This window comes from Hevea brasiliensis, chromosome 13 (genome assembly GCF_030052815.1).
Source record: "Hevea brasiliensis isolate MT/VB/25A 57/8 chromosome 13, ASM3005281v1, whole genome shotgun sequence".
NCBI classification, from domain to species: domain Eukaryota; kingdom Viridiplantae; phylum Streptophyta; class Magnoliopsida; order Malpighiales; family Euphorbiaceae; genus Hevea; species Hevea brasiliensis.
The window spans coordinates 1399710-1411639 of record NC_079505.1 but is presented as its reverse complement, the minus strand read 5'-3'; the positions used below and the strand labels follow the sequence as shown (position 1 = coordinate 1411639).

At 32.1% G+C, this 11930-nt stretch overlaps 1 pseudogene; it reads left to right on the top strand.

The window, feature by feature from the left end:
• Positions 1-1317: 1317 nt before the first annotated feature.
• LOC110648880 (choline monooxygenase, chloroplastic-like) lies at positions 1318-10762 on the top strand (annotated as a pseudogene).
• The last annotated feature ends 1168 nt before the right edge of the window (positions 10763-11930 follow it).

Genomic DNA, 11930 nt, shown 5'->3' with positions numbered 1-11930 from the left:
AATTATTTTGTAATTTATCACTAATCACTTGAAAAAGAAAAAAAAATGGGGTGAAGGAGTCTTTGTTTAAATTAGCCGATAAAGTTCAGCTTAATTTAATTTAAAAATTAAAATTTATGAGCTAAATTTCTTAATTCCTTGATTTAAATAAAAAATCAAAATTATTGAGACAAAATTTATAAATTTTTTTCTAACAAAATTTATAGAAATTGAGACAAAATTTTTACCTATCAAAATTATTTTAGCCTATTAATTTATAAAATCATAGCATTATATTTTTTTTCCAGACAATTTATATAGATATAGTTTAAGTGTATAAAAAAAATTCATTTAATATATATACATGTAAAAATTTTTCATTTATTTGTAATATTGTAAAAATTTTAATAAAAAAAAATACCCACACGGCATTGTAGCTTGTATAATAAGAGAAGTGAATCCTTGCTATGCACAAATTAATTTTATTTTTTACATAAAATGTCATTAAAATTATTCTTTTAGTTATTTTTATACGATTATTTATAAATTATTATTATTATTAAAACCCTTAAATTTTAAATATAAGAAACATTTTTAAAAATAAATGTTTAGATTTTTTAAATAATTTTCTAGTGAATAATTAATTATATATATTAATATAATTATTAAAAAATAACTCACCCTTTTTCTAATCTAAACGAAACTTAAATTAAAAAAATTATTTTTTAATAATTTTTTGATATTAAATAAAATTTAGTAATTAAAATTTACAAATATTTAAATAAAAATTTTATTTTATTTCAAATATTAATATATAATTTTTCTAATAATAATGGATATAATTGATTTTTTTTCATAAAAATTTTATTTTTTTTATAATTTTAATTATTGTTCTTTTTTAGCTTTTCTCTCTATAAGACTCGGACTTTAATAATTCATTTGGACAAGTCATGAAAGGAGAAAGAAAATTATATAAGAAAAAAAATTTTCTTATTTTATCCTTTTATGTTTAAATGCAAATAAAATAAATTTATTTTCCCTTTATTTTTCTTTTCCTTCCCATATCTAAACATAGGGTCAAAGCCGTGAATCATCGTTGTCAGTGAATCATCGTTGTCAATGAATCAAAGCCCACTTTACACAGAGACAAAAGCAAACCATCGTCGAGGCCTTGCTCTTTCACCGTAAACCCTTGGAAAAAAAAAATTTGTAAAAGGATGGCATCAACGATTAAAAAATATAAAAAGATTTTCTTAGCACCAAAACAAGAACTGAAGGACACGAGTACACTGGAATGTCGATGTCGTTTACTTTGAAGCAACCGTCGTAGCGAAGACAATGGCCATTGCCACCGCAGTGATCCCTTTGAAGCTCATCACCAGTCGCAGGCTTCAACCTAAAAATCATACTTCATTTCTTGCTCAAAATCGGCCCTTCAAGGTCTCATGCTGTGTTCTTCACAATCCAAGCTCTCTCCATACTCATTGTCAGAAACTCGTCAATGAATTTGACCCTCGTATTCCGATAGAGAAAACCCTGACTCCACCCAGATCCTGGTACACCGACCCTTCATTTTACGATTATGAGCTCCATCGTATCTTCTATGGAGGATGGCAAGCTGTTGGTTAGTTTTTTTTTTATTTTTTTTTTTTTAAAAAAAAAAAGAGTCTCAAGTTGCTTAAAATAGTTAATAACACAAAAAATTTGATAATTTGGTATGATTTTATCAAATACGGCAATTTAAGACTAAATTGAAATATTGAATTCAGAGCATAATTGGGTTTGCCTTGTATTTTCATTATGCATAAAGTGGAGGCTTCAACTCCTAGCGATTAGCATACATCAAACATATCGTAACACAGGAGAAGTAGAATCTTATTTACCAATTTTGGGTTGTATGTTGAATTTCAGGATACACTGAACAGATAAAGGATCCTCGTGGCTTTTTCACGATGGGTACATTTATATTGGTAAAAAATTTGGTTCTTTTTATTTTTTGTTGTTCTTGCTTTCTTTCAGTATGCTGTCATTTAAATGTTGCTAATCATTTGGGCTCCATTAGGTTCTTAGAAGAAGAAAGGGAAATGCTTGAATATGACTTCCATTTGTATGCATTTCAACCAATCTTTTTCCCCGTTTTCTGAGAACCTAATGGAGGATTAACTCTGGCAGATTCGGAAATATAGAATTTCTTGTGTGTTGAGATGATGATGGCAAGGTTCATGCGTTTCACAATGTGTGCAGCCATCATGGCTCTCTTCTTGCATCGGGAAGTGGGAAAAAGTCTTGCTTTGTATGCCCTTACCATGGGATTTTATTTGTGCTGCTTCATGCAAACATTTTGGAATTCCCTCAGCCCTTTTTCTTGCATTTTTTTGATCTTGATCATAAACAAAGAATAGTATAGGTTCAGCTATATATATCTCTTGCAATAGTGCTTTGTGATTCACCACATTGTTAATAAAGAGGATATGGCAAATTCATATCATAGGTAAATGATGATCAAAGTTTAATGATCTGGATACATGGGTTACAAGGCCTCATATTATGGAGAGATGCATCAGGTGGAAAAGGTTTGGGACATGTCATATATGTATATGTATGTATGTATATTGTGTATGTATATATATTCATCCTGGATTGTTGCCAAAACATCGTGGTTCGTCTTAGATTAGGAACAGCTTTTGTGTGATGGATATAAACCAAAATAATTGCTCCAGTGATTCATTAAGTGATTAGTGGCGGGTTAGGCGTTCCTTCTCTGAGCCAACAAGAAGACAGTAGACAATGCTTAAATCAGTCCACTTCGAAGGTGGACAAGGTTGGAACTTTTATAGTTGACCATGGTTTGTTAGCATAGCAGTGGCACCTAGATTTTGAAACACAGTTTGGTTGCTAAATTTTCTAATGTTGCTTATTTAGTTGAATTGGATTGATGAATTCTAACCTCAAGTGCTACATCATCAAACTAGTGGGAGCAATGTTAGGCTGTGCCACTGTGGTATTTGTTTTTTTCTTGGTCTATTTTCTATCATACATTTTCTTTTCCTCCAGCCAAGCTTTACATTATTCACTAGCACATAATATATGACTGTTTACAACCTTACATCTCTCTAGGATTTAAGAAGTTACCATGGGTAATATCTCCTATTCTTTTCATTTCATTTCCTCCCTTAAACCATAACTTAAATATATAGAATTCATAACTGAAGGAATTGAGTTTGCTTTGCCATATGAATATACTGAATTTTAGCATCTATTCTTATAATAAGCTAGTTCATGATTTAATGTGTATCCAATCTTTTTATGCAGGCTTGGACTTATGGTTTAGATGGAGCACTTCTTAAACAACAAGAATAACAGGAATGCAAAATTTCAATGTAAATGTTTGCTGAAATGTTAGAGTAGTAATCATTTTCCATTAATATATGGCAAATTAATGATCAATGGATAATTTAGTTAATTTCTGTTGCTTGGAGCATAAGAGTTTGGGCTTGTTCCACTAAATGTAGCTACTTGGGGGCCATTTGTTCTTCTCAATGTGGGCAAAGAGAATTCACCTTATCAGGAAGTTGATGGCAATATGGTGGAAAATGAATGGCTTGGTAGCTGTTCTGATACACTGAAAACCAATGGAGTTGATTTTTCTTTGAGTTATGTTTGTAGATGTGTATACAATATTGAATGTAACTGGAAGGTAAGATGCTTCAATATAAGTGTACTACTGAATTTTGGCATTTGATTTTAATAGCAATAATTTTAGACAGGAGCCCATTTATTTAAGGTGAATGAGGTCCCTTTCAGTTCTTTGTATGTTTTCTCGTGGTGAATTAATTCATATATTCATCATCCTTGGCAATGAGCTCACTCTACAGTAGACTTAAGACACTGAAACCAATATCCATTAATTGCATTGTGTGACTTGATTTCATGGACTGCTAATTCCCCTTCTTCCTTTTCAGATGTTTTGCGACAACTAATTAGATGGTGGCTACCATGTTCCATATGCACATAAAGATTTGGCATCTGGTTTGAAGCTTGATTCTTACTCCACCATAGTATGCCTCTCGCGCTTCCTTGTCATTCTTGAACATTTTGTTTTAGCTTTATCAATTGTAGCACTTGATTATGATAGATCTATAAGACTGCCATGATTTTTGCTCATGGTCTCCAATTTCAGCATTTTCACTAAATTTCAATTATCAGTAAAATTCCCAAATTTAATTTATTTCGATAAATCATCAATGCTAGATTTTGATAAAATATAAATAATATTTTTTTACATGATAACCAAGTAAAATTTTTCAAATACATTTTTGTAGGCTTAGAGCTATTATATTTTATCGTCACATAAAGAATTTGGCTAAATGTCTACAAAAATTTTGTAGAAGCAATCTTCTTGAATCAAAATCAAACTTTGAGCTTTTTTACTTATACAAATTGAAATTGAGCAACAAAAATGTCCTTTAATGAAATTAACCCAATTTATTACATAAAAGCGTCATTTTTTTTTTTGACATTTCATAGTAAGTGCGGTTGTCCTTCACCTAAATTACTACTTTTTTTTAGATAGATATACGAAAAGGTCAGTATCCAAAGATGTGAAGGTGGCTCAGCTAGAAGTGAAGATGATTTTGTTTAGCTTGGATCAAAAGCTCTATGTGCTTTCATTTATCCTAATTTCATGATTAACTGGTACGTAATTGGGTGGAAGATGTAATAATAATGACTGATTTATTTGTTGTTCCCATTCTTTTGTACTTTGAACCATTTTTGGGTCTTACAGATATGGGCCTTGGATGGACACCAACCTTGTGCTGCTTCTCGGAGCCAGAAAATGCCAAGTGATATTTGACTACTTTATTGAGGCTTATCACAAGGTACCATCTCAAGTTTACTAATTCTGCACTATGTTATTTAAGATCTAAAAATATTGTGACTGCCCCTCTCTCTCTGTCTGTCTCATAGATGCTAAACTAAGTAGTTGCCTTGGTTTTAACCAATAACACATACTTAAATTGTTGACATGCGTGCTATTAATTACTGAATGTAATTAACAGGAACCCAATCTAATGATATCTATATTAATATGTCTCCTCAGGATGACAAAGCTTGCATTGAAAGGAGTAGTAGATAGTGAAAGAGTACAGGTACAGATAGATTACAGTTCTTTCTTGTAAAATTACTAGCTATGTTGCAGATCTTTAGGGCTCATACATGATTTTCAGATTGAGGATATTATGCTTTGTGAAGGCGTTCAAAGTCGTCTTGAATCTCCAGAATATTGTAGCAGTAGATATGCTCCCACAGTTGAGAAAGCTATGCATCATTTCCACCAATTGCTTCATGATAATCTTAAAATGTGAGTGTCCTGATGCCTTAATCACAAGTTTCATGTTCAGTGTCAAGTACAATCATGCACTCACAAACTTAGGCAAGATCTTCAAGTACTCAATCCCCCCATTTTTGTAAATGAATAACAAGTGCATCAAGTTCTTGGTACTTGGTTTTATACAAGGGATTTCAATTCGTCATCGGTTTTATTGTTGATACTATAAGATGAGGACAATCGAAATAATTGCAAATAGGGTTGTGCAATCGATATGTTCGTTTCCAAACCAAACCTAATTGATCTGTATCAAAATCTTATGAAATGAAAGTCAATAGTAGAATTGAATCAAACTGAATCAAATTGGTTCAGTTCGGTTTAATTCATCATTTTTTTAATCGAACCAAAAATCACAAAACGTTGTTGTTTAGTGTCAATAGTTGAACAAAACCCAATAATCACAATCCATTGAAACTCAGACCAAATGACAAAGGAATTGTGAAGAGAGGGAGGGAGACTAGACAACGTTGACGAGACAAAGACCAAGGGACAGGGGTGAGATAGAGCAAGCGAACGAGGGTGAGACAGATAGAGAGCGTGGGTGAAGGAGGCCAAGTGTTGACGAGACAGATAGAGACAGTGAGGGACAAGGATGAGACAGATAGAGCGAGTGTGAGGGAAGCGGTAAGACAGCTGACAAGGACGGAATGAGGCAACTGGATGTAGACAAAGAGTTAAGAGTGAAGGACGAGGGTGGGTGAGGGAGGCAAATAGAAGTCTATAGAGTAGAACAACTGATTCAACTAAAGATGGAGACTTAACACCATGGCAAGGCCTATTGAGGTTGGGCAAACATGGGACTATATATGGGTTAACACTTAGGCTTAAGCTCCCTTATGGGTTTTAAATTTTAGTCAGTTCAGTTAGTTGGATCTTTTGATCAAATAAATTAAACCAAATCGATTAATTGAAACTTCTTTAAAAAATGAACAAAATCAAAATCAATAATGAAAAAATAGACAAAATTCGAATGAATTCAGTTCAATTTAATTAGAATCGAAAACTATGGACCCTTAATTTGTAGCCTCTTTCATGCTCTATGTAGTTTGGTTATATTAAAGTCCTGATTGGCAATAACTTTTAAGGTGGTGTTTAGTATTTTGACTCATCTCTTATATATATTGTTCAGTAGCATAGCATTTATACTAGCTCTTAAAGGTTATGGGGGTGATTCATGAAAAATTACTTCTTATAGATTTTAGAGGTTGAGTGAGTGATTTGACTGAAGTCAATGAGATAATATCATTATTTTTACATTTAGTAACTAATTCAACAGTCATTTTTAGGCCTGTGCAGTTTTCGGTGTGAATCAAAAAACCGAATCGAACTGAGCATTTCTGTTCAATCGGTTCGGTTTTTTAGTTCAATCGGTTCGGTTCGGTTCGTTTCGATTTGTAACTTTTAATATGTTCAATTTTCAGTTCGGTTTGGTTTTTTATCGGTTAAAATTGATTAAACAGATTAAACCAAATAATAAAATGGGCCAAATAATTTTTTAGCCCAAGATGCATAAGCCTCAATGCCCAAGATGCAAAGCCTAGCCCAAAGAATAAAAATTCTAATATTTTTGATTTAATGCAACGAAATCGAACCGAACCGAACCAAATCATTATTTTTCGATTTAGTTCGGTTCGGTTATCCTTGGGTGATCGGTTTAGTTTAGTTTATATTTTTAAGCGATTCGATTTTTCGATTTTTTGTATTCGGTTCGGTTCGGAACCGAACTGACCGAATGCTCTCCCCTAGTCATTTTAACTGAATACTTTTGCTTTAAATGACTAATATCTAATAACTAACAACTGGTAAAACAATTGACAGCTACTAAAACAGTTAACAGCACTAATGTTACTATACAAGGCCTGATCATTAGTGGGATATGTAGATAAGTTATTTTACTCTGCTCTGTTTGGTTTATGAAATAGCATATGAAAAGATGGAAATAATATCAAGAAATAGTTATTTCATTGTTTTTAATATTTTTATCAAAACTTTTAATATGCAATAATTATTATCTTTCTGCTATTAAAAAAAACAAAAAAACATTTTTATTGGATGGGATATATATTCTTCTGAATTACAAATTTAGTGACTAATAGCTAATCTATAGAATATTTAATTTCCATGTTATTTAATTCTACAAACTAAACAAAGCTTCGACCGTCTCACGTGGATAAGAATGGAGCAATAATTCACTTTTTAATTTTAAAATCTAACAGTAGTTCAAAGGTGTAAATAATTTGTTAGGAGTTATTTCTAGAAATTTTATGATAGAGAGCAACAGAACAACAAAAGGTTTAAACCCACCCCTTTGTCTATTTCCAATACAAAAAAGCATCATATTTGATTCTTTACGCACATTTCATATAATTTTTTAAGCTAAAAGAATTTGAATTTTAACGTCCAAATATTTTCTAAATATAAAAATTAATTAATCAAATAATAATCTTGATTAGGGTGCATAAAATAAGATCTATAAGTTTGACAATCCCACATCACATAACCCACTACCCACAAAACATTTTTAATTTAAAATACAGTTTTTAAATCTGCTCTTATTATTGAATCAATGATGGCAAAAAGTTAAGAGTTTAAGGTTCAAAGCAAAGTTAAACCAATATATTATTAAAAGAAGCCACATTGCACATAGACAATAGGATTTTCAATTAGCTTCCTTCTACCAAAAAGATTTTATACAATAGTCTTTAGGATTAGGCTCTATATTTTTGTTTTGTTTACTTTTTGGTCTCTCTGGTCATTTCAGGCATTAGTTTAAATTTTATTCAGTCCTTGTAATTTTGAAAATACAACTATATAGTCACTCTGTTTTATAAGTTTTTGAACTATTTAGTTCTCATAATAGTAATTTCTTTCTTTTAAATACATTGACGGACAGAAAACTTGATTTAAACTGGAAAAAAGGACTAAATAATAGACGAAACAAAAATATAACAATTAACTAATATATTTTTTAAGAACTAAATTGTAAGATTTGTTAAAATGGAAAAATTAAATAATAATTTTTCCAATATTTTTTAATAAGCCCATCTGTTATAAGCCAAAGCCACACAAGGATTTGGTAAGGCTATAACTCTAGCCCCAATTCCCTGATTTTCAAGGCAATTTCTAATGACAACCCTTATTTTTCATAGGCTGGACCTAGTCCATTGAAAGAGCTCAAATAACTTTGATCAGTGTTAGAAATGCAAGCCCTATAAGAGTACAAAGACTTAAGAGATTATGAAGAGTTAATGACAAAGAAAATGAGTTGGAGTCTAATACTGTGTGACAAATTCAAGAACAACCTCAAAACTATAAATACAAATAAATAATAACTAAATCTTAATTCTGAATTAATTGGTGTTTTGTTGTATGGACATTTTTTTGTCATTCAACTCTGTTAGATATTAAATTTGCATCAATATCCAAAACTTGTAAATATTTTCATATTATAAAATTATTGAGACCAGATAATCTAAAAGGTTATAAAGAGATCTCAAAATTTATATGCAGGTAATGTCGATGAAGAGTTCTAAGACTAATTTGTTCTAACAATCACATTGCTTGTTAGTTTTTTGGTTGCCAACCGGCTCAATATAAGTCTTTGTATTCTGTAATTTTATGTTGTTGCATAATTGAAACATTTTCTGTTTGAGAGTCATTTAAAAGAGAGAAAACTTTCCGCAGCACTGGGATTCTAAAATATCTGAACAACATTTGGATAGACTAAATATTGCAAGAGTGCTTATATCAACCTCATCTCTGAATATATATGGGAAACTCTAAATTTCCTATGACGGCTATTGAAGACAATTGCAGTGAAGCTCTCATCGCCTCTAATATGTCACCAATGGTGAGTTCCTCGAGCGAGAGTTCATTCCCTGAAACAGATTTCATCAATGGCAATACTCAAGAAGAACGAGTCTGATATTCCGAGTCACCAAGTGAGTGAGGCCAAATCATCTGATTCTTTATTAAGGGGAGATTGTTATGAGGCTTCCAAGAGTGGAGAGTTGCTACATGGCCTTCATCCTATTTGTAACTAGTATGATGGGGTCCCTCCTGGTATCTTACTGGATATCTCACTTGAGCTTTTGGAGAACCATAACAATTATGAGACTCTCTCTCTTCCATCTCCCCTTAATTTGGAAGATTGCGAGCTACAGAGTAATGGTTGGGCTACTAATAAGGAGCCCATGGCTAATGAGCTTTCACAATATAACGGGCTTCTAATCAAAACTCGGATCTCATCCCTTATAACAGCCCAAATCATGAAGAATATCTAGACATGAAATTTCAGGTGAGCCTCTCTTACCAACATCCATTTCAACTGACAAAAACTCATCCATTTCAGCTGATAAAAACTACGGTGTGCTTCCTTTCAAAACTTGAGCCTCTAGAATCCTCAAGCAGTGGGGCAAGCGTAAGCTTCTCTTTGATTTGCTATATTTCTCACCCAAATTGAACAGGGGAGGCAAGAAGGGACAAAAACAAATTAAAGTGGGTAGGACCAATCGAGAAGGTGGAAGTAGTTTTACTGATGTCTCCCTCAAACCGAATGTGGAAATTGTCTGACTGAACAACTGGACAAGAGTGACATTTGTTGAGTTATTCTTAGACATGCAAAGGACCAAACTTCTCGAGATGATGCGGGTTTGGATGTAAATTCTGAAGCAACTATGTTGGGGATTGGGAAGGAATTGGATTTGACGAATTCTGAATCGGATGAGGCAACATTGTTATTTTTCTTAAATCAGATTAAATCTTATCAGGTTCATTGCTCTAATGCTGCAATTTGATTTGCTCTGTCATTGGGTGCTGCTGGTCTCTTTATTATTGTTATTTTTTTTATTCTTGGGGTTTTTGAAACTGACTTGTTTGAGGTGTTATTAATGTGTTACATTTGAGTCTTCTAATTGGTGTTGGAGTAGTAAAATCGGTTGTGGAATTTTTCTTTTTTTAACTCTATGTTGAGTGGTGATTCTTTTTCTTAACTTTCCTCAATTTTATTTACTCTATTTCTTCTTTGTTGGGATATGTCTGTTGGAATATCTAGTTCTGATTTGAGGTGAGCTTGAATGTTTCTGCGCATTTTCATTCATGTTCTCTGGTTTTTAGAGCCTTAAAGAGTTCTATTGGTTGATTGTCCTCATGCTTTGTGGGTTCCAATTCTCTTCGCGAAGTGTTCTTGCTTCTTGCTGGTTCAATTGTTCAAGGTCCAGTGTAATTTTTTTTTTCTCAGGAGAATCACATCTTGGCTGTTGTTTTTGTGGGCTAAGCCAATTTGTTTTCTTGAGGAAGTTAAGATACATCTGCTGTGTCTTTCAGTTTTGGTGTTGAGTTTTGTTACCTTTGCTGTTATCTTGTCATTGATTACTTGATCTTTCTCTTTGGCCAGTGTGTGCTTTGTTTTGACTTTTTATCTCATTTTGTTTTGTTGCTAGCTCAAGCTTGCTATGTGTACTTTTATTTATTTTTTTGTGTATTGAAAATAATAAACGCTCTATCAAAAATTCTGCAATATTTTGTAGAGACATCTAAAATTGTAAAGATAAAACTGATTTACTTGAATGATATACTTAACTAGATAATTGATTTAGTGACTCGCTCCTACCATATCTAACAAATTTAGTGAGCCTATCCAATTTGTGGATTGCATCTTCAGCTAGGTTCTTTAAATGCTGCAATGCTTCACCTAGTAATAGACATAAGTTTTGATATGAGTTGCATGCTACTCGTATAAATATGTAGACTCATAAACTCAAAGTAACACACCAAAGATGGGAAAAGAATCCAAACAAGTTGCACAATTGCCGGAAAGCCCAGAGATGACTGAAACTATTAAGTTTTTACTAATTAAAATGAACTTCATGAAAGTTTCTTCAACTCATCAAATGCTAGGAGTAGCAAATGGTAAAGATCTTGGTATGAGTTCCAAGCTACCCATTTAAATATGCAGGTCCTAAGCCAAGAAGAAACTATCCGAAGCTTGGGACTAAGATCAACACAATTTGATTTACGAGTTTTGAATATAGATTCAATAACCAATGTTATTCTCAAACACACCCTGGAAATGAGATGGGTATTTTGCTGTGATGAGGGGGATGAGTAATTTTATTATTTCTACAACTGAAATACTGTAATTAAATGCTGTTCAAAAAAATTTTAGTAAAAAATTCTCTCCCTCTCTCTATCTCTCTCTACAAATAACACATAAATCACAATCCTCTTTGCATCAAGAATTTACAAATGAGAGAGGGAGATTTAAAAATGTAATAGATATATAAATAAATTCAGAATTTCAATGAACATCCTTTCAAAATTCTATAACTAAATATTATTTCTACAACTCAAGATACATCAATATGGTCTAAACTATCACATTTAAACCTTTAAAATTATTGTTAAAATCATACATTTTATAGGGAGATCTAAAATTGTAATGACAAAATAGGTTTATTAGAATGACATACTTAACTAGACAATTGGTTTGATGGCTTACTCCTGCCTACCAAATAGCTTTTGGATTGCATCTTCAGCTAGCTCCTTTAAGTGTTGCAAATCT